General features: G+C 47.6%; 1 long non-coding RNA gene across 1 annotated transcript in view; it reads left to right on the forward strand.

The window, feature by feature from the left end:
- The first annotated feature begins 4,422 nt into the window (after nucleotides 1-4,422).
- The window catches only part of LOC144148783 (uncharacterized), a 35,057-nt gene continuing 12,744 nt past the window's right edge, over nucleotides 4,423-26,735 (forward strand). The window contains exon 1 of the long non-coding RNA XR_013318059.1: nucleotides 4,423-4,531. This is a non-coding gene — a long non-coding RNA (uncharacterized LOC144148783). The remainder of the gene's footprint in view (nucleotides 4,532-26,735) is intronic.

Here is a 26,735-nt window from a genome sequence, read left to right on the forward strand (position 1 = left end):
GACTGCAAAAGAAGTCGCCAAGTCATTCATAAATCAAGTTGTGCTGCGACATGGAGCCTTGAAGTCCTCATCACGGACCACGGAGCGGCCTTCACTGCGGAGCTTCTCTTACGCTGCAGCACCACGGATCACTGAAGAACGACGGCGTACCATACCCAAACGAACCGACTAACAGAACGTCTGAAGAAGACGATCGCGGATATGGTGTCTATGTACGTCGAAGTTGAACCTAAGACCTGGAACTAAGTGCTCCCGTATGTCAGGTTTGCGTACAACGTGGCTATCCAAGAAACTACGCGGATAACACCATTCGAGCTTGTCTACGGAAGACTGCCGACCACGATGCTTGACGCCATGCTTCCGCATGTAGAAGACGATGACCTCAACCCCGAGGTCCAAGGATACCTTTAGCGTGTGGAGGAGGCCCGCCAGCTCGCTCGAGTTCGTACAACGGACCAGCAGCTAGTGAATGCCGGACGCTACAATCTCCGACGCACAGACGCCGAGTACCACCCAGGAGACTGTTTGTGGGTTTAGACTCCCATCCAATGATGCGAACTCAGTGAGAAGCTTCTGCGACAATATTTGGGGCCCTACGGGATTCTATGACGTGTTGGCCAACTTGCCTACGAGGTGATCCGCGACTGTGATCCCGGAACATCACGACGACGCACGCGGCCCGAAGTAGTCCACGCGGTTCTCCTAAAACCTTACTACGCAAGATGACTGAGTTTTTTGTTTGTTGAAAGAGTTGTTTTATTTTAGCATCGGGTTGGTGCACTCTTAGAGGGGGCTAATGCCGCGATACTTGCGTTGGGTTTGTTTATGTTTTGTTTTTACCGCCCCATTACACCGTTCTATGTTATCTGTGTGCCAAGTGAAGCGCTTGTTTCATGCTTTGTTTTTATTCTATACGTGTTATCGGCTTTGATAGGCACAGCCTTTCGAACTAGCGTCAACAGTCTAGAATATTCGTCGTGGATCTACAGTGCTGTGGATGTAATTGAACGGCTCGAGAAACACTGGCGCCGAAAGATAAACGCCCGCAGACCGGATGCCGCGGTATGCGATTCGGGGACACTCGGGTGCGCACGTCACTTTGTTGACTGCTGCTTCGCCGCATGTGTATTTTAGATGTGAAGCATCTCATTGTCGGGGCTATGTATCTCACTTGTTGTTGTTGCGCCGTGCACACCCCCACTGCGGATGCTCAGCTTGCTGAACGCCCGGTGGTGTCTTACCCTTTAATGGCTCCTGCAGCGACAGTGTTGCCCGTGTCTTCCTGGGCCGCCACGAGACGAGCAGGCTTCCCCCTCATCCTCACAGCCGTATAAACCAGGTGTGCACACGCGCTGCGCGCTACTCCACTCCGCATGCACGTCTCTACTCCATTCTCTTCCTCACAGCCGTATAAATAGCCGTAAAAACCAGATGTGCACACACGCTGCGCGCAACTCTACTGCGTATGCGTGTCTTTCCTCCATTCTCCAAATGTGCACACGTACTGCGCCCTACTCCACTGCGCATGCGCGTCTCTCCTCCATTCTGGCGTCGTGCAGGATGTGGAAATGCTTGGAAGGGTCAGGTGTAGTGACCACCGTATGGTAAGATCTCAGATTAGGCTAGATTTGAGAAGGAACTGTAACAAATTAAGCTAGTACGAAAGAAGCGGATCAATGACCTTACAGTAAGAGGGAAAGTTGAAAAATTCAGGATCGCGCTCCAGAATAGATATTTAGCTCTTACCGAGGAAGCAGGGTTTACGACACAGGAAGCCAGCGACAATATTACACGCATTATAACGGAGTGTGCAGTAGAAGTCGGGAGCACGATGGCTAGGCAGGATACTGGTAAACTTTCCCAGGAGACGAAAGATCTAATTTGAAAACAACAACACCCCAGCCGACATAATAGAACTAGCGGAGCTTTCGAAGTTAATGAATAAGTGTAAGACAGCTGGCATACGGAAGTACATTACGGCAAGGATTCAGCATGCTGTAAAGGATGGCAGTGAAAGCAGTGAAGAGGCGTCAAGGCGTAGGGAAAAATCAGATATATGCACTTAAAGACCAGCAAGGCAATGTCATCACAAATATGGATGAAATAATTGTAGTAGCCGAGGAGTTTTATAGAGTTCAGTACAGCATCCGCGACCTCCAGGATAATACCGAACGATGAAGTAGTTCAGAGGAGGTAGAAATCCCACCAGTAACGACGGCAGTACAGAAGGCTTTGAAAGAAATGCAAGGGAGCAAATCACCGGGTGATGATCAAATAACAGCCAACTCTTGAAGGATGGCGAAAAAATTGTACTAAAAAAACTGGCAAACCTGTGCACGTAATGCCTAATGAAACCGAGCGGTGGCATCTTCGAAGAACACGAACATCATTCTTATCCATAAGTAAGGTGATATGAAGGACAGGCCTATCAGCTTATTTCCAGTCGTTAGAGGGTACTTACCAAAGTAATTGCTAACAGAATTCCTGCCACCTTAGATTTTAGTCAATTTATGAACAAGAAGGGCTTCTTAAAGGCTATTTAACAATGAACCATATTCAAACGATCAATCAGGTGATAGAGATATGGCAGAGTATAATGAACCCCTATATTTAGCCTTCATAGAATATGAGAAAGCATTTGACTCGGTTGAGACATCACCAGTCGTTCAGGCATTGTGGAATCAGGGTCTAGAGGAGCACTACGTAAGAAAACTAGATAAATCTACCATAAGTCCACAGCTACCATCATCCTTCATATGGAGAGCACTAATATACCTATAAGGATGGGCGTAAGACAAGGAGACGCAATCTCTCCAATGTAATTCACAGCGTGTTTACAAGAGGTACTCAGAACAATGGATTTGGAACAGGTGGGCGTAATGGCTAGGGGAGAATACCTCAGTAACCTAAGATTTGCTGATTACATTGCCTTGCTAAGCAACTCGGGGGTCGAATTGTAGAGCATGATTACCTCACTGGACAACCAGGTTAGAATCGCGGGCTTGAAAATCATTATGCAGAAAACTAAAGTAATGATCAATAACCTCGGGAGAGGACACCGGTTTGAGATAGGTGGCGAGGCAGTGGAAGTGGTAAGCGAATATATCTGCTTAGGCAAAGTAGTGACCCCGGATCCCCAACATGAGGAAGAGATAATTTGAAGGCTAAGAATGGGGTGGAGTGGTGCATTCGGCATACATTCTCAGATACTGAATTTCAGCCTATCATTGTCCCTTTAGAAGAAAGTGTATGATAGCTGCATCTTACTGGTACTTACCTAGGGGGCAGCAACCGGGAGGCTCACTAAAAGGGTTCAACGCAAATTGAGGACGACTCTGCGAGCAATGGAACGGAAGATGATATGTGTAACATTAAGGTACAAGAAGAGAGCGGAGTGGGTCAGGGAACAAAGGCGCGTTAAGGACATATTAGTATAAATTCAGAATAAATTGGCGTGGGCAGGGCGTGTAATGCGAAGGCAAGAAAACCGTAGGTCGTTAAGGGTATCAGAGTGGATCCCTAGAGAAGGCAATTACGGAAGGGGGCGGCAGCAAGTTAGATGGGGATAAATTGATGGCCGTTAGAGGATAAAATGGTGGCCGTTAGCATAGGACCTGTATAATTGGAGATCCATGGGAGAGGCCGTTGCCCCGCAGTGGGCGCGCATCGGCTGATGATCATGAGGATTCTATTCACTTATCTCGCTCCCTTTATTGACGGGTCGACGCCGTTCGCAGGCTCAGTTGACGTCGCAAGTCGAAACATTTCCCGGCGCACCACATTTGTAGTTCACGCTGTAACTACCAGAGCAAATGAGAGTCATATTTTCGTGCGTATGCTAGTGGTGGGTACCTTCGCATTTTTTTTACTTTTGACTGGAAAACAATGGTAACATAACTTTCCACTCACTTTAGTATGGACCAATAAAATCTTAATATTATGACAGGTTCATAAAAAACACGTGGAAAATATATAAAACTAGGATTGTCCTATATTAGTTAAGAGCATCGTGATGAAAGCCTCGTCTAGGTTTTCTCAAGGAAGAATTTCGCCATGGTGTGAACCTTTTGTTGAGTGGGTCTGTAAGCGAAACTTCATGTGATCCCCAATTGCGTATCGTTAACCTTTGTGGTTCAACTGTTCGTACAAATAACTAATGGGCTTCTCTGTAGCATTCCTTGGAGAACTAATAAATGGTCAAATCCAAGCTTTCCTTCCAAAAGTTTCGAGTTGCCCATCAATGTCGTAGCTCCTCAGTTAGGGAGAGTAACGTCATAATCCATGAGCGGCATTTTAACGCTGTCACTTATGACTGATACAGAACGTGATATAGTGGAAGAGAATAACACGTTGTTTTATTACAAATGCTGATATTTAAGAGATTTATGTCTTTGTGTGCTTTAAAAAGCAGCCGGACAATACCAGGAACCAACGGCCTGAACCACATGTGGAAGAAAGAAATTGGTGGGATTTCATTCTGAAACCTGTCAGCGCTGTGGTTGATGCCATAAAGACGGCTGCTATAAATAGCGTAAGTACCTAGAGTTTTACAAAAGGTTGTACTCATTTTTGCAGAGGGGTGATTATTTATTTTTGATTTGTTTATTTATTTATTTTTAATATTTATTTATTTATTTATTTCCTTCTTTCTTTATTTATTTGTTGCTCTAAAATAATTTGCTAGCATCCCGCGACCATTCAGTAAGGGCGTGACAGATTCAACACAAAAAAAACAGTTGGCACCCTACTTATGTTTAACAAAAAATTTTAAACCTGTACTCGTTGTTTACACGAAATAAAAAAATAAAATAAGAACGTTTCACAGCACAGGTTAAGGGACCATGCCTGAAGGGAGTAATCGTAAGCATTGATACGCAATACAACACTACGGAAAGAATGAATTAATTACGGATACAATGAATGAACTGCGATATCAGGAGTGAGAGCACACAGCAGAATGAACATACCTTAGGCGAACCGTGAACATGTAACACTACACCAAAGACAATAGCTAGAAAAAACCACACAAATACAAACAACCGTTCCAAAGGATCCCAAGCAACTTGCGTAGTCAAAGAAGAACGATAACGGAGTTGATTTCATGTGGAAGTATGAACACTGCCTTGGAAGGAGATTATATATATTGTTTGGACCCAGACGCAGTGATGCCGGTAAAACTATTACGTGCAGAGCACTTTTGAGGCCCGGGTTGCCGTATTAGATCGTCCGTGGTCACGCTATCTTGCGACCGCAGCCACGTAGTGTCACACAACTAAACAACGGCGTCTCTTGTATTTCGATTGAGCCTGCAAGCGAATAGTAGAGAATAATCGAACAACTGGTTACTATACATGAACCGTTCGAAACTACTGCAGCCTCTGGCACTTGTCATAAGGTCCCTATTACTTAGCACAGAGAAAACTGCAGTACATTTGAGGCAAAATATATGTAATCAGCTGGGAGTTCGCGCGTCTGGTTAGTTATGAATGCTCCTTTGGTTGGCGTTTACGATAGCAAGCCAAAAAAATGGCCGCGTATCTGCTCCTTTCGTTGCAAATATCGTCAAAAGACGATAGTGTTTGGAGACATTTGCCAAGGAATTGCCCCCCTTCGCTTTCCCGCTCACCTCGCATGATGTTCCTGTTCCGTCGAGCTCATCCCAAGTTAAACACAATAAAGGTTCGCGCAAAGCGATTTGAATTTACCGCGTTCCACAGCTACAGGCCGAGTTTTTCGATGCCAGCGCTGCAGTACAGCAGAGACGCGCGTGAATCGAGGCGGCTGAATTGAAGGTTTAAAGAACCCCGTAGCCGTGCTCCACGTGCGTTCCAAGCAGAACGTGGAAACTAGCTAGTGGAACCCCTCGTTGCTGTTGCCGCTTGATTTCTCATATGCCGCCAGGAGGTGGTGCGGGCAACAGCAGTCGGCAGTTTTCTGCAGTAGATGTAGAATGATATAGAATATCATTTTCTATAAAAAAACCGAGCAAACATACATTTTTTAATAACGAAACACTGTAAATATCCCTTGAGTAGTAATTCCCTGTCTTATATTTGCGTATTGTCTTGTTCTTGTTAAACAAATTTGAAAAGTATGAACGTATAAACCAGGCTTAGACGGTTACATTTGGCTGTGAGTATATAGGATTATGACGCATTATCAACTCCACTTGGGCCGGGTGGCTGAATCGAGTTACAGACAGACAGACGGACAGAAAGACAGATAGACAGACATACAGACAGACCAAAATTTCTGTGTTGAAGTAGCCCAAGAAAGACTATCATCTTTACAAAACTGAATCAGGCTGGCCCGAAGTCGTAAGAATGGAAGGTAACCAAGCTGTCCGCAACCTGCGAGCCGTTCACGTCGGTTTAAGTTGACGATTCCAGCCGATGTGCTTTTACTCTGCCGCAACGACCTTTACTCTATCATTGTTTCTATAGGTTGAACTTTTTTAAAGACGATAGTGGTTCTTCGGTTACTTAAACCCAGAAATGTTGGTCTGTCTGTATGTCTCTCTGTCTGTCTGTCTGTGACTCGATTCAGCCATTTTTGTTTCTTTATTACCAGTCTTCATCACACACTTAACACACAAAAATAACCACACCGCATTTGGAACAACACACACCGACATAAACATACCAGCCATGCCTCCGGCCAGGCTTTGTCATTTAATCACCACTTTAGAGAAATTAACGGCTGTAGAAAATCCAACCAATCTGCTACTGGTTGCTCGACTCTCAGCCCCTCAACGAACTGCGTGACACACTCCCGCAGAAACTGCCGGGCCGGTCGGGCATCCACGTCGCCATGGAGCCACGCCATGCGCGCCCGCAATATGCTGTGAAGGCCCAAAAGCATTATTAAATCGTAGGGGACTCCTTCGTTATTCTCTGTGGGTAAATACCGTATACCATGCGGGGTAAGTGGGAAGTCTGTGTAAAGTTCGCTGCATAACATCCCAAAAGTGAACCGCCATCCAGCAGTGTATAAAAACATGGTCTATGTTATCCAGTTGTTTACAAATTGTACAGTCAGTACCCCACGGTGTATCTAACCCCTTTTCTTTTAACCATGTTTGCACAGTAAGTGTCCCCGAATGAAGTTTGAAAAAAAAAGGACTTCACCCCCGGTTTTGCAGCCATACGCTTAACTCTTTTCAGTACATCCTGTCCTGGGCTTTCTTTGTACAGTTCTCTATATCGCGGTAGCGGGAACAGACTGTCGCAAACATCTTTATATAATTTTCTACGTGACACTGTACTCAAATATTCCATTAAAAAACGAGTTGACAGAAACCTTAGTGACATGACTTCTTTAAAGTATCCTGAAATCCTTCCCTGTATGTGCAAACTGGATACGACAAATTCCGGCAGTGCTTGAGACAGCCGCATCTGGCAAACTGTTAGCAAAAAAGGATCGCTTGTATCGCGAAGAAAAAGAAACGTATTCACCAACTGTCGGACAAACAGGTGTGACAACCCAAGACCGCCCTCCTTGACGCCTCGAAAATAGTTATCTCTACTGCACTTTCCCACGTAGATGACCAGATAAACACAGCAAATGCACTATGCATTTTCTGTACATTCAAACGCGAGCAGTGCAACACTTGCATAACGTACCAAACTTTGGCAATCAAAAATAAATGACAAGCAGTCGCTTTAGCAAACATTGAAAGAAAAACCCCTTTCCCCTTTTCTGCCCTGCCACGTATGTCCTGCGTTCCGGGTCGCCAATACGGTTCGCTGTCCTGTTAGCACTCCAGTGACGTCCCTAGATACTTAACGGGACTGGTTCCCCAGCTCACGTTGGCAAAAAATTCCGGTGTCAAAGACCAATCCCCATGCCAGAAACCCAAACACTTCCCCTAGTTTACCCCACTACCTGTGATTGACCCAAAACGTTTAACAATGACCACCGTTTTTGTAACACTACCCTTGGCCGTACAGAAAAGAGCAATGTCGTCTGCGTAGGCCAGAAGTTTTGCCTCTCCCTCACATAGCTTAAAGGAGCCATGAAGAGAAAATGCAAGTTGGTTTTATTCGAAAGATTTCGTGTTTTATAGTGCCCCCAGCGCTTGTCCGGATACAAACGGTGCTTTATTCACTGAGAAATTAAACAATTTAGGTTAAAATTTTGATTTTCCCGCTCAATCGTGCGTTTTCGTGGTCCCAAGTGACATCACGGGAACCGACCGCTCTGCAGCCTAGAGTACCTTCATTCACGCATCCGCCGTACAGGGTAGAGACACGTAACGCTGGCGCCGCCATTATTCGGTTGCTCGCTCGCCGCCGAAGCAAGTCATTGTGTCAAAACCGCGCTAAAATTATCACCGCAACGCGGTTTACTGAAGAAGTTTGAATCATATTGTCTGTTTCGCGTTGCTAGGTCTCGTGGGAAACGAAAAGAATAACGCGTTGAGCCCGTTGGCCCAATTGCGGCGGCACGGGACCGTTCAAAGGTTGTCTCCACCCTGTACAGCGGTGTTGGTTTGTTCCCGCGTTTCTTTACGTTCCGTAACCTAGATGGCGCCACCATACCGTGGCAAGCGTTTGGTTTGTTTTTGCCCGCATTTAAACCTGGCTTGTTTTTGTTCTGGGAGAAAATATTCGTTCCCTGAAACAGTGCTCGCTCGACAAATGGGGTCACGTAAGACACCGTTGCTTGCGTCAATCGGCCAGTGTCGTCTGAGACAACCCCAAGCCCCGTAGTGCTGTGCGGCTAAACCAAAGCATGCTGTGCGCAGTACGAAGAGCAGAACGTATCAGTACTTCTATGTTTACATGTGCTTTCGTAACTTCCACTGTTTGTCCCATCATTCTTATTGCTTTGTAAAGAATGTGACCTAAATTTAAGCGCAAATCGCTCGTTCGTCTAGTTTGTAAGCTCTACCTAATTTGCGTCTGCTTCTGCCAGCCTCCGCCAATCGCAGAGCTTAGCCCATGTGACATCACAGGTTCTGTTGCGGGAAATGAGCTGGTGGGTCGCATGACCATTCCCGTTTTTCCTAATTATGTAGCTTATTTGAGCGAAGTTTACGTTAAAAGTGGTGTCAGTATGATTCTAACGAGACAATCTTTTGAATGAACCAAACTTGTGTTTTCTCTTCATGGCTCCTTTAAACCCGCGAATGTGTTCACTTTCAATTATATTTAAGCAGAGCGTTTCGATATACAGTCAGAAAAGAAGTGGGCTCAGAGGGCAGCCCTGGCGCACCGACCATTCCACGCTAATGGGGGGCCCCAGCGTCTTGCTTACAATTAATCTCGTGGTGCACTTCCGGTACGCCAGAGGCACCCCCTCCTTGAGGACTGTTCCAACGTTCACATGATCTAAAATCAGCAACAATAATTCATGGGACACACAATCAAAAGCTTTCTCCAAATCAAGCTGGAGAACAGCCACGCGAGCTCGGGCAGCGTCGCAGCATTCCAGCACTCATCTCGCCTTGTGTGTGTTCGAAAAAATAGTGCTTCCTTTTATGCCCCACGTCTGGTGTGGCCCTACAATCTGCTTTATGACTGTTTGAATTCTTTGTGCAAGCACCTTCATAAAAATTTTGTAATCGACATTTTTCAAGGATATAGGGCGATATGCTGTAACCTGTTTAAGTTTGTCCGTGTCCTCTGTTTTAGGTATGAGTATCGTGTGCGCTTCTCCGTAAGAGGGTGGCAATGCCTTTAGTTCGAAGGCCTCGTTAAATAGTGCTGCCAAAAGTGGCGATAAATCGTTTTTGAAGACCTTGTAAAATGCTGCAGTTAATCCGTCTGGACCCGGTGACTTTCCGTTGTTCAAACTATCGATCGCACATTCAACTTCAGCAACTGCAATAGGCTTGCTTAAACTTTCTTTGTAGTCTTCATCAATTCTTGGGAAAGCACTGATAAACTCGGTTTTAAAGGCCTCCACCTAAGCCCTGCGGAAGGCAAACAAACCTTTGTAGTAGTGATAAAAAGCCCGTTCAATCTCTTGCTGATCACCCGTCACCCGTCCTTCCCACTCTATCTCCCTTATGTGATTACGTCGAGCGTTCGTCCGTTCTATACCCAGCGCACGCTTGGTAGGGGCCTTTCCACCGGCTGATCGGTCCACTCTCGCTCTCACGAGGGCTCCCCGGTATCGTTCATCGTCAAGCGCCTCAAGTTTCTGTTTCATTTTTCTGATATCCTCATTAAATACCCCAGGCGCATTGCACTCTTCACGGATTAGTTTTTCTAGCTTTGACCTTAGTGTCTTTTCTATAATTTTCTGTTCGTATCGTACGACAGTGGACCTCTCATTGGCCCTCATTTTTACCTCCTTTTTACACCACTCCCACTGTTCACCGATTTTATCCCCTTCTATTTTCCGAATCAAACCACTCACTTTTTCAAAAAAGATTTCATCCTTAAGTAACTTATCATTTAATTTCCATAGCTCCCACGTGAAAGGATTGGTTCGTTTCTTGTATCCTAGATTACACATCACCAGGCAGTTATCTGAAAATGATACAAGATTTACTTCGTACCCTTCACATCTTTCAATTAAATCACACGATACATACACTCTATCCAGTCTAGCGTGACTGACTCCTTGAAAATGGGTACATTGCACCTCCCGTCCTCCCTCTAGACATTCACCCACATCCACTAACTCAATAGTATTTATTATTTCCTGCAGCACAGTCGTGCTCTCGTCACGAATTGGCCGAGTAGTAATCTTATCTCGCGTGGATAAGACGCAAGTAAAATCCCCTAGTACGACAAGACGCTTGTTTGTCAACAGATGCAGCCTAATGTTATTATAAAATTCAGCCCTTTCTCTAACTTCATTTGGCGCGTACAAGCACACTATTGGCCACTCTTCACCACTCAATACTACATCGCTTACAACGAGTCGCCCTGACAGGCCAGAGCACACCTCTCGCACACCAATCCCCGGCAACTTTTTCACAAATAAGTTGCAGCCAGCAGAAAAGCGAACTGCATGGCTGACGCACACATAATACCGCGACGTGAAACGTTGCACCATGCCCCCGGTCTCCTCCTCCCCCTCTACCTTTGTTTTCTGAACCGCTAAGACGTCTACGTCTAGATCTGTTAGCAGGCGGTGCATCTGACTCTGCCGTCTTTTACTCGAAAGACCGGGGACGTTTAGGGTAGCTAGGTTCAGGCCCTCTAGAGAATACATTTCCCCGTAAAGAAATGGAAACCGGGGGAATAATGTTCACCGCTCACATCCAGCGCGTCGCTAAGCGACGCGTTTGGGCCTCGGGTCGTCGAGCTGTTTTTGAGACGCTCCCGACGCCTCTACACTCCTGCGTTCCACCGCGACGATTTGCTTAAGCCGCGTCGTCGAGCGACGTCCCCGCGATCCGGCCAAAGTAAGATGCATATTGCGCAATATTCATATATACTGAAGCCAAATGTGAGCGTCTAAGCCCGGTTTATATGTTCATACTTGTCAACTTTGTTGAACATGAACAAGACATTACGCAAATATAAGACCGAAAATTTATACACAAGGGATATTTACAGTGTTCCTTTATTAAAAAATTCATGGTTGATTGGTTGTCCGATAGTAAATGATATTCTACTTCTACTGCAGAAAACTAACCACCGCCTGCTGCTGCCCGCGCCACCTACTGGCGGCATATGAAAAATAACGCGGCAAGAGCAACGAAAGGTTCCACTAGCTAGGTTCCACGTTCTGCTTGGAACGCACGTGGAGCACGGCCGCGGGATTCTATAAACATTCAAGTCGGCCGCCTCGATTAACGCGCGTCTCCGCCGTATTGCAGCGCTGGCATCGACGAACCAGGCCTGTAGCAGTGGAACGCGGTAAATCTAAATCGCCTTGCACAAACCGTTACTGTGTTTACCTTTGGATGAGCGCGACGGAACAGGAACAGCATGGGAGGTGAGCGGGAACCCAGAGGGGGGCATTTCTTTGGCAAATGTCTACAAAGGCTTTCGTCTTTTGACGACATTTGCAACGAAAGGAGCACATACGCGGCCATTTTTTTTGGAAATTACGCCCATTGGACATCCCCTTAAGGGGCGTACGCTATGACGTGTCTTTCTCGTTCCGACGATGTGTTGCCACGATTACAGCGAACACTCGAGCCTTTCTTGTTTCGAGCAAGTGTTCCCACGATTACGGCGAACACTGTAGTTTTTGAAGACGATGGTCTTTCTTTGGCTACTTAAACTCAGAAATTTTGGTCTGTCTGTTCAGCCACCCGGCCAAAGTAAAACGCTTACTGCGCAATAGTCTTATATACTCACATCCAGATGTAAACGTCTAGGCCCAGTTTATGGGTTCATACATGTCAACTTTGTTGAGCAAGAATAAGACATTACGCAAATATAAGACATGACATTAGTGCACAAGGGATATTTACAGTGTTCCTTTATTGAAAAAATTCCTGGATGCTTGGTTCTTCGATAGCAAATTATATCCTACATCTACTGCAGAACAACGCGTACCGCCTGCTGTTGCCCGCGCCACCTCTGGGCGGCATATGAGAAAGGACGCGGCAACAGCAAAGAAAGGTTCCACTAGCTAGTTTCCACGTTCTGCTTGGAACGCACGTGGAGCACGGCTACGGGGTTCTTTAAACCTTCAATTCGGCCGCCTCGATTCACGCGCGTCTCCGCCGTACTGCAGCACTGGCATCGAGGAACCAAGCCTGTAGCAGTGGAACGCGATAAATTCAAATCGCCTTGAGCAAACGTTTGGTGTGTTTACCTTGGGATGAGCGCGACGGAACAGTAACAGCATAACAGGTGAGCGGGAAAGCGAAGGGGGCATTTCCTTGGCAAATGTCTACAAAGACTATCGTCTTTTGACGACATTTGCAACGAAAAGAGCAGATACGCGGCCAATTTTTTTTATTTTTTTTTCGACAATTTTGGCCAATCTTTTTAACTGGGCATGCTTGGCTCAACAAAGGCGCGCCGTGGACGCTGGGCGGTCGCCGTGAGGCAAGCTCACGTGAGCATTAGGCATTGTTCTTGTTTTTTAACGGCCGGGTGGTCACCGCGAATCACGTGCTCGCGTGCACACGCTCGGCATTTTTTTGTATTTTTAACTGAGGACAACAAAAATAGCAATTTGCTACAGAGCTTCGCAATTACAAACGGGCCAGCTGAATAAAAAAAAACACGCTTTGAAAATGGCGCAGAAAGGTTTTCAGGGCGCGCGAAAGGAAAGCAAGCACAAAAAGAAAGAAACTCCTGCTTGTGCTGTTCAAGGCAGAACAAGAAACGCATGATACAGAAAAGCATGCCAGCTATTGCGAAGAAGGGGCGCGAGCAGTGCGACGGCGGGAAAATTCAATTGCATTGAACCAATCTCTGGTCAACCCATCAAAAGAGGATTGAGATGGAGAGCGAAAGGGCGTGAGGTGTGGTAAGAAATAGCGAAGAGTGGTGCCACAGCCCTTATGGCGAATTACTGCCCTGCACATCCGATAGTTTTCACGCTGGGTGGAACTGCTCTATTTTTTCAGAAGCCAATACCCGAGGGAACACAAGAAAAGGTGAACGCATGTGGCGATTAATTGACGTTTTATTTTGCAGGGTGTTTTGACGCGACTTTAAAAAAGAATAACAAATGTGGGCCATTAAAAGCTATCTTTGAAGAAGCAGGAAATGAACGGCATTATTCAGATAAAAAAAAAATCCGAGGGGAAGCATCAGGCTTAGCCTCGTTACGTTTGCATACTGGCTATAATACTTAAAGTTGGAACAGAAGTCTCCGTCTGGACTTTTTCAATATTGTACATGAGAAAATAATTATTCTGGTCAAATAGATAACTCAAATCAAATAGATAACTCGAACTCAATTTTTTGGCGAACAATTGCTTCATCAGCCAACCTACGAACGCCATAAGTAGTGACCGTTCCAGCCAGCAGGTGCGCCTGCAGTCTCCCTCCTGGGCTGATCGAGTCCAGGGCGGGCGGAAAACGCCGCCAACGTCGTCGACGAACGCCCAGGTAACGCCTAGGGCACTGCCAGAGCATATCAATAACAGGATAGATGAAGTATTGAGGGAAAACAAAGAAATTAAGGAGCAGCTCGATCAGCTCACACATGCTATCACCAATATGGCCGAGGAAAACATGAGACTTAGAGCCGAGAACGCCTCGCTTAAAACAGAGAGAGATCAGCTACAGTCGCAGAGGGGAACGACCCCATCGCGCAGCACCAAGCGTAGAATGTCTCCGTGCTCTCGGGGGGCCGAGGGGGAAGACAAACTTGAGGCCGTCATGCAAGCCTTGAGAAGGCAATCCGAAGACCTCAATGCAATATTCCAACGTATGGCCACGATGGAGAGTACCATGGCGGCACATATACCAACTAATGCTGCACAATCTAACGGAGCAACAGGATTACCTCACTCGGCGATATGCCCAAACCCAAACGGACCCTGCAATGGCCAGTAAAACAAAGAACTTTCACATCTGGCAGTGGAACTGCGCTAGTTTCAAGCAAAGAAGAGCCACATTACAGCAATATTTAGAATCGCAACCCGAGAAACCCCAGGTAATCCTCCTACAAGAAACGCTCTGCGAAACCCTTACAATTCCAGGATATCGAGTCGTCGCGGCTAGAGAGCAAGGAAAGAGAGGACTTGCCACGCTCGTATCTACGCAAGTTTCATTCCAAGAGCACGTGCTCAAAATCAATTCGGCCAAGCTCGAACACATCATGATCGAAATTATCCCCAATGTCAAGTGGAGCGCACGGCTTTTCATTCTCAACGTTTACGACTCCCCGTCTGACTATAAACAACCTTTCAACACGTTAATCTCCAAGGCTGCAACGCTAGCGAGAGACGTCCCCATTGTTATGGCAGGGGATTTCAACGCGGCGCACGAGGCCTGGGGTTACCAGAAAATAACGGTGCAAAAGAAGGGTTCTAGGCTCCTACAGGCGGTCACGGACTGCTCGTTTAACTTGATCACGGACCCCCAATTCTCTACGGGGATTGGGACGTCCGTGACAAGAGATACAACACCGGACCTAACCTTCATAAAGAACATTCAAGAAGCGACCTGGCGCAATACCCTAGAGAACTTAGGCAGTGACCATTACATCTTGGCCACTACCCTTCAGATGGAAGCGCAAAAGCCCAGGCAACACAAAATCGTTGATTGGGACGCGTTTCGCAGGATCCGTAAGGAAGACCAAACCGAATACAAGACACTGCAGGATCTTCTCGACAGGCTTAAGACGGATGTCGCGGCCGCCACCAAAACCGTCAAAGCCCCACCAAATATCACGCAGATGGACGCCAGACTCGCGAATCTGCTTGAAGCAAGAAATTCAATTCAAGCAAGATGGCGCAAGCAACGACTCAATAGACGACTGAGGAAGAAGACTGCGGAACTCAACCGCAAGATAGAGGAACACGCACTCACACTCAATACTCAGAAATGGGACGAGATCTGCGCCCTCACAGACGGTCGCATGTGTATGGGTGGAAAGTGGAATCTACTCAAGAAGCTCATCGACGACGAACAGTGTAAAGGCAATCAACAACTCGCACTCGACAAACTCATGCACAACCTGCGAACGTCGGGCATGACGGACGAAAATATTTTCGATAAATTAGCTAGCATCTACCTCTCTGTGGGTCAGAGCTCAGACCAAGACTACCCCGAATACCAAGGAGAAGAGAACGAGGTTCTTGACGGCCCCATCACGGAGCAGGACGTCTGGGCGGCTCTGCAGGAGCTGAACAGCCGTTCTGCCCCGGGGCCTGATGGTGTCACGAACCGCATGCTGCGTAACCTCGACGCCAAATCGGTCAAGACCCTCACGGAAAAAGCGAACAAGGTCTGGACAACTGGCCAAGTTCCCAAAAGCTGGAAAGAAGCAACGGTCGTCATGATTCCCAAACCGGGTAAGCCCCTAGAGCCCGAGAATATGAGACCGATCTCGCTGACCTCTTGTGTCGGCAAAGTCGTTGAACGCGTGGTCAATGCAAGGATCTCACGTCACATCGAGCAAGAAGAGATCTTCCCGCACAACATGGTCGGCTTTAGACCCGGACTGTCCATGCAAGATGTCATGTTGCTTCTGAAGAACCAAGTCCTGGAAGTGTATTCAAGAGATGTCAGGGGAATCCTAGCCCTCGACCTCACAAAAGCCTTCGACACGATTCGTCACCAATACGTGTTGAAGATGATATCGAAACTTAACCTCGGCAGAAACTTTCACTCATACATAAGATCCGTCCTCAGGGACCGCACGGCCTTCTTCAAACTCGGCCAGGTGCGGTCGAAGGAGTACGGACTCGGTCCGAGCGGCACCCCGCAGGGAGCAGTACTGTCTCCGCTGATCTTCAATCTCGTTATGCGGGACCTGTCCCTCGAGCTGGGACGTATCCCCGGAATCAATCACGCTCTGTATGCGGACGACATCACGGTCTGGAGCCGTGGTGGTTCGGAATCTCAGACGGAAGAAGCCCTGCAAATGGCGCTAGACATCACGGAAGAGTACCTTCAGGACACGGGACTAAAACTGTCGCCAGGCAAGTCGGAACTCCTGTTATACCGGTCCAACCGTAAGGGCGGAGCGGGGCAACCGCACCCCAATCAAGCGGCCATCGAGCTGTGCACAAGAGACGGCTCCGTCGTGCCGAAGGTTGATGTCATAAGGATACTCGGTATGCTCATTCAAAGTCGAGGGAACAACACCAAGACCATCGAGAACCTGACCAGTAAAACGGAAGCGACGATCCGACTCATGATGCGCGTCTCCAACCGCAGGGGTGGCCTCTCCGAGCGCAACCTCCTGCGACTGTACAACGCCTTCCTAATGAGCCACATTAACTACGTGGCGGGTGCCCTCGACTGGTCCCGCACGGAAGAGAGTAAAGTCGATACGCTCATGAGGAAGAGCATAAAGAGGGTGCTCGGTATCCCCTTATCCGCAAGCACGGAAAAGTTGGAACAACTCGGCATCCACAATTCACTGGTCGAAATCGCAGAAGAGCAAAGAACCGCGCAAGAACAGAGGCTGCTTTCCACCAAGGCCGGCAGGAAGATTCTTGGAGACATCGGCTACCTGAACGAAGATTTTGTGGATCACACTGCACAGATCCCCGCAACGGTGAGGGAAACGTTCCAGGTAGACCCGTTACCGAGGAATGTACATCCCCAATATAAAGAGGGGAGAAGGCGAGCCAGGGCCCGAACCATCTTACAGCTCGCAAATACAGGATCGGCCAAAGCTCTGTTCGTGGATGTCGCCCAGTACGGCCGCTCGGGCAGGTTTGGCATGGCAGCGGTGGATGTCAAAGGAAACCTCGTCACCTCGGCGTCCTTCTAAGCACCAAAGGCCACTACGGCCGAACAAATCGCCTTATCTATCGCCATGACGGAAACCCGGTTTAAGCAAATCTACACGGACTCCCACTCGGCGGCAAGAGCCTTCCTCAAAGGAACTATTGCCAAAGAGGCAGCCAGCATTCTACAGGGAAGAAAACAAGAGACGTTCCATAACATCACATTGTTCCCGGCCCACATGGGCCACGGAGTCCACGACACCCTCCCCAACGCCAACGAGTTCGCTCACGATCGCGCGCGAGAAACCGTCTGCCGCAGCGATCGAACAGGCCTAGCTCCCGAGGCCCCCAGAGAGTTCCGAGACGAATTACTCACGTTCAACGAGGTAGTCACACACTACCAACTTACGCGAAGAACACTCCCGCTGGCCCACCCTGCTCTCACACACCCACAGTCAGCAGCCTTTAGAATGCTTCAGACCGGTTCCTTCCCAACCAGGAGCCGGTTTAGCTTACTTCACCCGGAAATTGACCCTCACTGTCCTCTCTGCGACGCAGCTTACTGTAACTTAGACCATAAGCTATGGCAGTGCCCGGCGTTACAAGAGGACGCCGAACTCATCACAGAGGAAGAATGGACCATGGCGCTCCACAGCGAAGATTACTACACACAACTCCGGGCTGTCCAGAAGGCCTGCGTTAGGGCGGAGGTCCTAAACCTCCCGCCACCCGCGCAGGTGCGGTCCGCGTCTACTCTAGACGGTCCTCTGGGCCGCTAGGTTTGACCTTCCGGACCTAATAAAGTTTAATGTCTGTCTGTCTGTCTAGTAATTCTGTGATCACGACGTAAATATTCTAATGATTTCGAACTTTTCGCGCAGATGGTTGCAAGACGGGATGATCATAACAGGTTTTCTGATCGGGGAAGGCCGAAAGATTTGTCGTGGTTCATGCCACTGTTCTTTATATTTTAACGGATAAAATAGAAGTTGTCACACGTGGGGCTAAAAGAAACTACCTTATATTAATTTTGATACATTTATAGCTATTAGCCCAGATTCCAGCTATCAGAAAAACAAAACCACATTGAAGTACATGGTTGTTGTGAGCGCTGTAATTTCATCTGAATATAATTCATTCGTCCACAAAGATAGATATGCGAGACAAAACACGCAGAGAAAGTCACCGGCATAAATACAAAAAGTCGTGGCCATAGGATGCTTCCCTGCTGCAGACCAGATGCAAGGCAAGAAGGGGGGATATTTTCACTGCTCTGAACGGTTGATTTTAAAACAAACCCATTGCCTGGATCTTTATTTAACTATACGAGGGGCTCTTAGTGCAACCTCACGCTGGAGGGGATCAGTCCGCAATCATCTGGCTATGACTGGCTGCGCGGGCTCGGTTATTCCTGCCAAGCTGGACCGTACGGTTCTTGTTGGCCAAACGAGTTCACCATAGATGAATCAATGAGGGATTGGAGATGGCTTGGAGACCTTGCGTTTTCCTACACTCCACTACCTGATGGTATAGGGTACAGTTTGGGGGGCAGCACTTTCACGTGGTTTGATATTCGGTCAAATATAGTCTAGCGTGGAGGAGAGAGTACGTTGCAAATGCGTGTTCGCGTTATGCGCAGTAAGATTTATAAGAAAAGGTGCTATCTATTGGGCAATTCCGGCCCACAATCAACGAATGCGAGACACTGAACAATGGCGTGGTCACTCATATTTTCAAACGCTCCAGTATGTCTTAACTATTCTGCATTTATGTGTCTCGCGAAGGCGGTCAATACTTTCCTCTTTAATTTCGATGAGTAAGTCCTGAAGCCTTAGGTCTGAGCGGAAGTCATAAATGGTTATGGAAAATATTCATGATCTCAAAGGTATGGTGAAGTTAATTTTGCACTATATGTTCAAATACGTTTCCTACGCAGGGCGTTAGTGAAATGGGCTATAGGTTCACTGATGCTAACGGGTTCCGAAGTTTCGGAATTCGTGTTATATCCGCATGCTTCCGCGTAGAGTGTATTTCTCTATATGTATTTCTCTATTATCTTTGATGCAATTTAACAGAGCGTATAATGCTGCAGTGTGCATAATTAGGGGAAGCCTTTTGGTAATTTTGCCTTTTCCAGGTGTAGTGTTCTGGTTGAGGGTTCGGGCTACGGCTTCAATGTAGCCGATATCGAAGGGTGCATACAATTCGGGATTGGCAGCTCTACTATAGGATTCAAAGATTGCGTGGTTTGGACACCATTTTCAATCGATAGTTTTTCAAGATCATCAAGAGGTTCCGCCTTTGCTTGCGTATAATCATGAATTAGTTGCAGTAATTGGTGGACTGTGGCTAATTTTTACTCTTTATTTCCCATGAGCATCGAAGGAGGGGCCACATGCGGTGGGTGCCGATGGGCCCTGCAGTTCCAAACAGAATTGTACCCAGTTTTGTTGATTTAGAGTTCTAGCATAATCAGCGGTTTCCTGCTTCAGTTTAGCAACCCTGAGACGTAATTGTCTGTTTGTTTTACGTTTCTTCAATCGTTAAGGTAAACCTCTTCTGACCTCCCACAGGTGCAGATGATGCGCCTCTTACAGCAGGCAATCTTGCGTGAGAGGCAATTCTTCAGTTTTTTGTTGAACGGTACATAACATTATGTGTGTCCAGTCTTCAACTTACTGAACTGGACTCACGCGTTGTTGCTATTTAACAGAATTTCGGCCAATCAGTTATTCTGGCACTCCCAATCTCTTGTGATGAGTGTGGTGATGCGAAATTTTTAACTGAATTACGTAATAGACACTTCCCAGCTTTTCTGAGACATTCCCCATATAGCCTCTTTTATGCTATTCGGTAAAGTGAGATCCGGGGTTATCTGGACGCAACGTCCGAAACATTGAACAGATGTAACTGATTGCTTCGTATTTCATCTTAAAGTTGCAGCCCTCATTTATTTTCTCTGTGCTCTCCCCAAGCCGTATGTTGAGCACTTTATTCTCCTACCATGATCAAAACATGCGCTTTCATGCACTGCTTTACGGTTTCAAAAGGCGTTCAATATCACCTAGGGCAGCCATCTGAAGGCCATAGATATGCAGGACGAACACGCCATTTAGTTTTTTCTTCAGGGGGACAAGCCAAACAAAGGATACTTAATGGTTTAGGACAGGGAGCGTACTTGCGCCATTTTACTCGCCTGGATAACTATTGCTGTCCTGGTTTGTTGAAGCGTGGTGTAAATTGTGAAGCCTCAAGATGCAAACTGTCCGTCTTCGTTTGTTGTAAAACAATGGTGATGGGGGAATGTGGGGATGTGTAGAAAGACAGCGATGCCTGCTTGCTGCGAAAGGAACGAGAGTTCCATCGCCGAATAACCGCTGGTGTGTCCGGAGGGGACTAAGGGGTTAGGACCTTTGCTCGGCTCGCAGTCGTCATCTGATGCCATGACACTGGTCGATCGACTTGGCGGGTCGCTCTCCTGGTGGCAATACGCCGTGCTGATCTAAAATTCGGCGTACTGCTGCTTGATATGCTTGCGGTTTTTACTTTTTTCTGATTCTGTAGCCTGATTTTGTTCAAGCGCAGCAATGCGGTGTTCTATATATTTGGCCAAGGTGTCGATGATGGTTTCAATGCGCTCCAGTTAGCAGACGTTGGGTTGTTGAACGTGGACTGCGCTGAGGTCGGAGATGTCGCTGTGTCATAGGCTCGCTGTGTAGGTACCCCCCGCTGCGCTATTAGATGGGTCAGTTTTCTTGTTGAACCGCTCTAGGTTTACCTTGCGCACCGCTTGACTCTCGAGTTGCTTTTTGAGGTTGGCCTTTTCAAATTCAAATGCCGCATGTCTGGGTTTTCAGTGCCAGTCATCTGCAACTCGATCTGATTCTTGATGTTCGGGTTTTCAAGTTACAATTGCTGAACGCGAGGGTCATAAATGGCTGCCGGCATTGCGTTCAGTTGGGCAGGCAAAGGGGAGACATTTTACGGTTCTGGGATTGATGAGGCAACTATGGACGACCAGCTGGTGTATTTCATTGGCTGGTGATCTCGAGCGTTGTTCGTTAGGCTAGCGGATGTCATGTTTGAGCGTATATTTACAGGTTGTCGATAAGGACGCATTTCTGTACGGGCAAGCCGTTGTCGTGCAATAAGACAGTAGCCATGGGACGGTGAAGCACTGAATCTATCTACTATACGGGTTGCACCGAATGAGCAGCGCGTCTTCGCGGATGTGCAAAGGCACGTGAGGGCCTTAAAAAGTCACTATCCAATCATTCGGGCCAAATCATTCGGGCTTGCTCTATGCGGGGTTCTGACAATGCAATGACACAGGACAGTTGGTAGTCGGTGGCGGCAGGGTCTACTCCATGGATGACAACTCTTACTGTACGAGAGAAATGTCTTACGTAAAGTAAAACCATGAGGGCCACAGTGCCCTGTTGAACTGAAATCAAGTCACTGAGAGCATCCGCGATGTCTGGATTATGGGTGGTCTCCACTATTAGATTTTGCACTGCCTGGAGCCGGATCAGTATAGTTGGTTGAGTATGCGTTCGGTATTTCTACTGACAGCATGGATACCGGCTGTGATTTGGCGGTCGCTCCAAAGAGGATAGCGTAGAACACCAAGCGGTGAGGATATGATTTTGTAATTCATTTACCGGAGACGAGGGGGTTGCCTAAGGTGAGGGCGCATAAGCTTGCAGTGACGTACGGCGGCTGGCCATTTCTTTCCAGGTGCCGGGCTTGGCGATTTTCTACACACAAAACTCTTCCAAATCCATTTCACCCTCCTTTTTACTGAAGTACTGCTGCAATTAATTGTGTTCCGAGGTTCTCGGCGCAGCCGGTTAAGCGGCGACTGCTGCCACCGTAGCAATAGAAGGCCTAGCCGCGACGTATGAGGTCTTCTCTTCAAGTGGCTATTTCTGGTGTGTGGAGGTCAATGTAAGTGAAACCGGGGTCAATCTATCGGGTATAACTTCCCATCGCGGATGATACCAATTGCACAGGTAAATCTGCAGAAACGCATCATAAAGGCGCTAGTTAAAGCGTGAGCATATGCACCCTGCGCGTTCTTCGCTGTAAAATTATGAAACCATGACATCAATGGGCAACAGGATAAAAAGAGTTGGAGGTGTAAAAAAATACCGTCCCTCACTTGATTATTCGAAAGTGAAAGTGCGAATGTATAACGACTTCAAGTAATCCAATTTTGCAAGATCAGTGGTTCCTGCCATTTGCAGAAGCACAGTTCTAAGAATATTCGCCTGCTGCTCTCCTCCTTGGGCATAGCGCACTTCGCTATAGCGGTATTTTTCATCGGATCAGCAATGATTGTTTGGAAATTATAATTTTCCCCTTCATGCTCCACTCACGCGCGATTCGTTGGCACACCATGCAGCGTAGCTTGTTTTGATGCCGTTTTTGATGCGTTCTTTTCGTTCGCCACCGCGCAAACCAATTCTTAGCAAATGTTCTATCCACTAATTCTGCTACCCGCTGTTATGTACCAATATCTTTCCTAAAAAAGCATAAGGGTACTTTCCCCTGCTGTCTTCGAGCATGTATGACTCTTGCCAATGGATTGAGAAGTTTGGAACGGGCTTCTTCATACACACTTCTTGTTAAGTGATCCTCTCACCTTTTGGTGTTGTGGCGGAATGGAGCGATACACTGATTTACAGGCACGCGCACATTTTCGCGTTGACGTATGAACCAAATTTCTGTCTTCTCGAGTAAAAAAACTTCTAATTTTTAGATTCAAAGCAACTCTTGCTCTCGGCTCCCTCGTCCTTCGTCCGTCGTCCGTCCATCCACCGGCCCAGCAAGACACCGGCAACACTGCCGCTCCATGAGCCCTTTAAGGAGAAGCGTGCTCGTCTCATGCCGGCCCAGGAAGACACCGGCAACACTGTCGCTCCAGCATCTCATGGTCGGGGCTATGTCCCTCCCTTGTTGTGGCGCCGTCCACACCCTTACTCCGCATGCTCGCCTCATCTCGGGCCGGCCCAGGAAGACACTGGTAACACTGTCGCTCCAGGAGACATTAACGGGTAAGACACCACTGGGCGTTCAGCAAGCCGAGCATGCGCAGTGGGGGTGTGGACGGCGCAACAACGACAAGGGATGGACATAGCCCCGTCGCATCTAATAAAATTACACCATCTTCCCGTAGGGGAACCCTGAGTAGTATGCGAAACAGCCATGGGCTCAACGCAATTTCTCATTTCGTAGTTCTTAAAAGTGAAAAGTGTGGTAGTTACCATGGAAACCAAACTGTAAATATAACGGTAGCTACGTACCTCAACATAACGGAAACGACGAACTGAAATCTAATGGTCACTTGAATCAACCCAATGGCTGCTTTGCATACTACTCAGGATTCCCCTACGGGAAGATGGTGTAATTTATTTTTCTATTTGCTCCTTCCTACTAGGGCGCAATGATATCATAACGTGGTCGATGTAGTGTAAAACAACTGCAAGAAACTAAAAACCGCGAAAGAAGGACCCTCTCGCGTGTTTGCAGGGTTGCTATAGCTCATTGTTTTGCGTTCTCGTAGTATTGTTATGCGGTGGCGCAAAAGATGAGAGCAACCATGGTTGATGGTGAGGGGATCTATGCACAAAGAGGTGCGATTGACTCATTGACAGTATGTACATGAAGGCCATGAAAGATATCGCGCAAGGTGCTCAAAAGCCATTTCATCACCCTGGTTGTTCTTGGGTCAAGGCGCTATGGGGCGTTGCCCACCGGTGTCCCCGAACTGTTTTGTCAGGTCTTTCCACGGAAACGTTTTTCAACAAATTTGTCCACCCTACCAACGTACCTATTCTGGAAACCTTCAGGGTATATCTACCACCGTTTGTAAGTGTTTCTCTATTTGAATATTCTAGTTTCAAATTACATGCTTTATGTAGCGCTGCCTGGTCCGGAAGTAAAGGTGATCGCGATTACCTGAAAGGGTACACTAGACAGGAGCTAGCATGGTAGGCAGGCTTTTAGACACGATACGCATTCTCTCACAACAGAAGAAGCTGGCTTCCCATGAATAGTACTAGGCCACAACCTCCAAGACCTTCGGGAGCAACTCTCGACCCTCAGACTCCAGCAATTACAACCCGACCTCATCGGCGTACAGGCCCGCGATACTGCAGAGGACGTTAAGAATCCATGGGTCCAGACTGAACGCCTTTGGAACCATGCCAGGAAAGCTTAGCTGTACTCTTAGAGGAGGTGTCGGAGATTGGATGGTATCACGGAGCAAGATAAAGAGTAGCGCCGACTGTGGCCCAGAAATATTCATTTGCGCAGACCGAAAATGTCCCCGCGCCGCCGGCCGCCCAGCTGTCACTTTGCTCTATTCGTTTGTCCCAACGCTCTCGTCGTCATGCCTTCGTACGTTGCTCTCCCTCTGCTCGCTTTCCCTAGCAGCTTGTTTCTTTCCGCCGCGACATCTGCTTTCTAACATGTCAAACTGCCCGCGCGCTATCGAGACACACGCCGAATCCAAATCGCGCGGCGCTGCCGCAATGAGCGGTATATAGGGTAATCGCCCACCGCCATATATGTGACGATCGCTTATTCTTTATCAAGGAACGTTTACTCAAAAATGACCAAGGTGGGCTGGAAAATATCGATTTAACCCAGCATATGTAAGATGCAATCGTTCGACGACGATTTATGAAAAACAAATAAACAAAGAATGAGCTAGAGCCTTCGCACCCTACAACATGTACAGTCGGGATCAATATGAAGGTTATCGCGGGAGCACCGACCGACCGCGACGACAGCACTTTAGCGTAACACTTTTTAGCATCACACACAACGAGAATATGCTAGGTTTCCTTCTCTCATGGCTGTTCCAGGCAGTACGCGCACTGCAGTCAAAAACGATAAAGGCCACGTCGTTTTTTTTTTGTTATCCTTTTCTCTTGTCATCGACATACTTCACACTGATACGCAACCTTCTCAGGGTAACTATGCCGGCATGAAGGGGCCTTGTTGCGTAAAAAAATTGTAATTTGCTTCCGCAATGCCGCAATCCCGAGGTATCTCGGTGTTATCAGTTTGCCGAGGAACGAAACGCGGATACGCCACCCGAAAAGGAATGAAGAAAAAACTGCGGCAGTCGGCCTTTACAGAAGGGGGTGAGCGAATTTTATGCAACAGCCAAATGGTGAGGGCGGGCAGCATAATCTCATCTTCGCGAATGAATAAAAGTGCCACAGAACGGCGCTCTGGTCTTGCTCGGTGCTCTCGCGATAACCTTCAAATTGAGCATGACTTTACTCTAGCTTCATTCGGCTCCCGCTAACGCGATGAAGCGCAAAGGTTTCCCCTTTTTACCTTGCCCGCTATCCTGCCGCGTACTCAACGATTTATGCTTGGCCTGCACCACAGAGCAAGGTCTGCACACAAACAACGTTGACGAAGGTAGTCCGCAATCTATAGGCGTGCGCCAATTATTCATACATTTCCACAAAAGAACTTTACGGCTGCCGCATTGCAATGAATACGGAAAGGCGCTGTGAGCGTGATTAGGCGACAAAGAATTCCGAACGCCATCTTTGTTTTAACCGGTGTCGTTACTAGGGCCCGATGTTCACTATCACTGTGCGGTCGTGTATTCTTGTCGATGCCGCCGGCAGATAACGCCAGGTGCATTGCTGAGCAACGTGTTTGGTTGACCTGGTTTATGAAAGTAGTTTTTCTAGAATAAAGAGCCAAGCCGGGGGCTTAATTCTCTAAAACAACGGAGCGTCGCTTTGAAACGAGCGGTAGCGCCATGCAAATGCATGTGTTCTGGGGTTGGGGCCGTCGCTTTGGGTGCAGGTCAGGCTCCAGATCAGCCAAGAAAAGCACTGTGGTAAGGACACAAAACGACCACCAAAGTGACGGGGGAGAGTGCCCGTCGCTTTGTGCCCTTGCCACAGTGCTTTTCTTGGCGGATCGGGAGCCTGACCTGCACCAAAAGCGACGGCCCCAACCCCAGAACACATGCATTGCATGGCGCTACCGCGTCGTTTCAAAGCGACGCCCGTATTTTAGAGAATTCGGCCCCGGTTAATGACCTATATTCCTTCATTAAAATGCTCTCGCTTTTTAAAAACGAAGTTTAATTGCAAAATAAAATTAATCAAACTATATTTGCAGCGTGTGCTTACATACACACCTCTCGCTATTTTACCAATGTTGGCATCGACGGACGCCTGCCACCTGCATGTCGTATCTGCGTGTCGTAGTTAACAGTTGGGCAGGCCTGTTAAGGGGTCACAAGTGTTCACATGTTGGAGAAAGGGAGGGGGGGGGGGCAAGTGCTGTTGAGCCCGGTCATGACACGGAAGTATTTCTCGAAGCGTCCCCCAGCGTCCCAAGCCGCGGTTGTTCCGGAAATACTCTCAACTAGTGTGAACTAATGAAAGGAGCAGCTGTTCATGCAATCCAAATAGTT

Source organism: Haemaphysalis longicornis, unplaced genomic scaffold, assembly GCF_048455015.1.
Source record: "Haemaphysalis longicornis isolate Haplotype H1 unplaced genomic scaffold, Haemaphysalis longicornis Haplotype H1 scaffold_8, whole genome shotgun sequence".
Taxonomy (NCBI): domain Eukaryota; kingdom Metazoa; phylum Arthropoda; class Arachnida; order Ixodida; family Ixodidae; genus Haemaphysalis; species Haemaphysalis longicornis.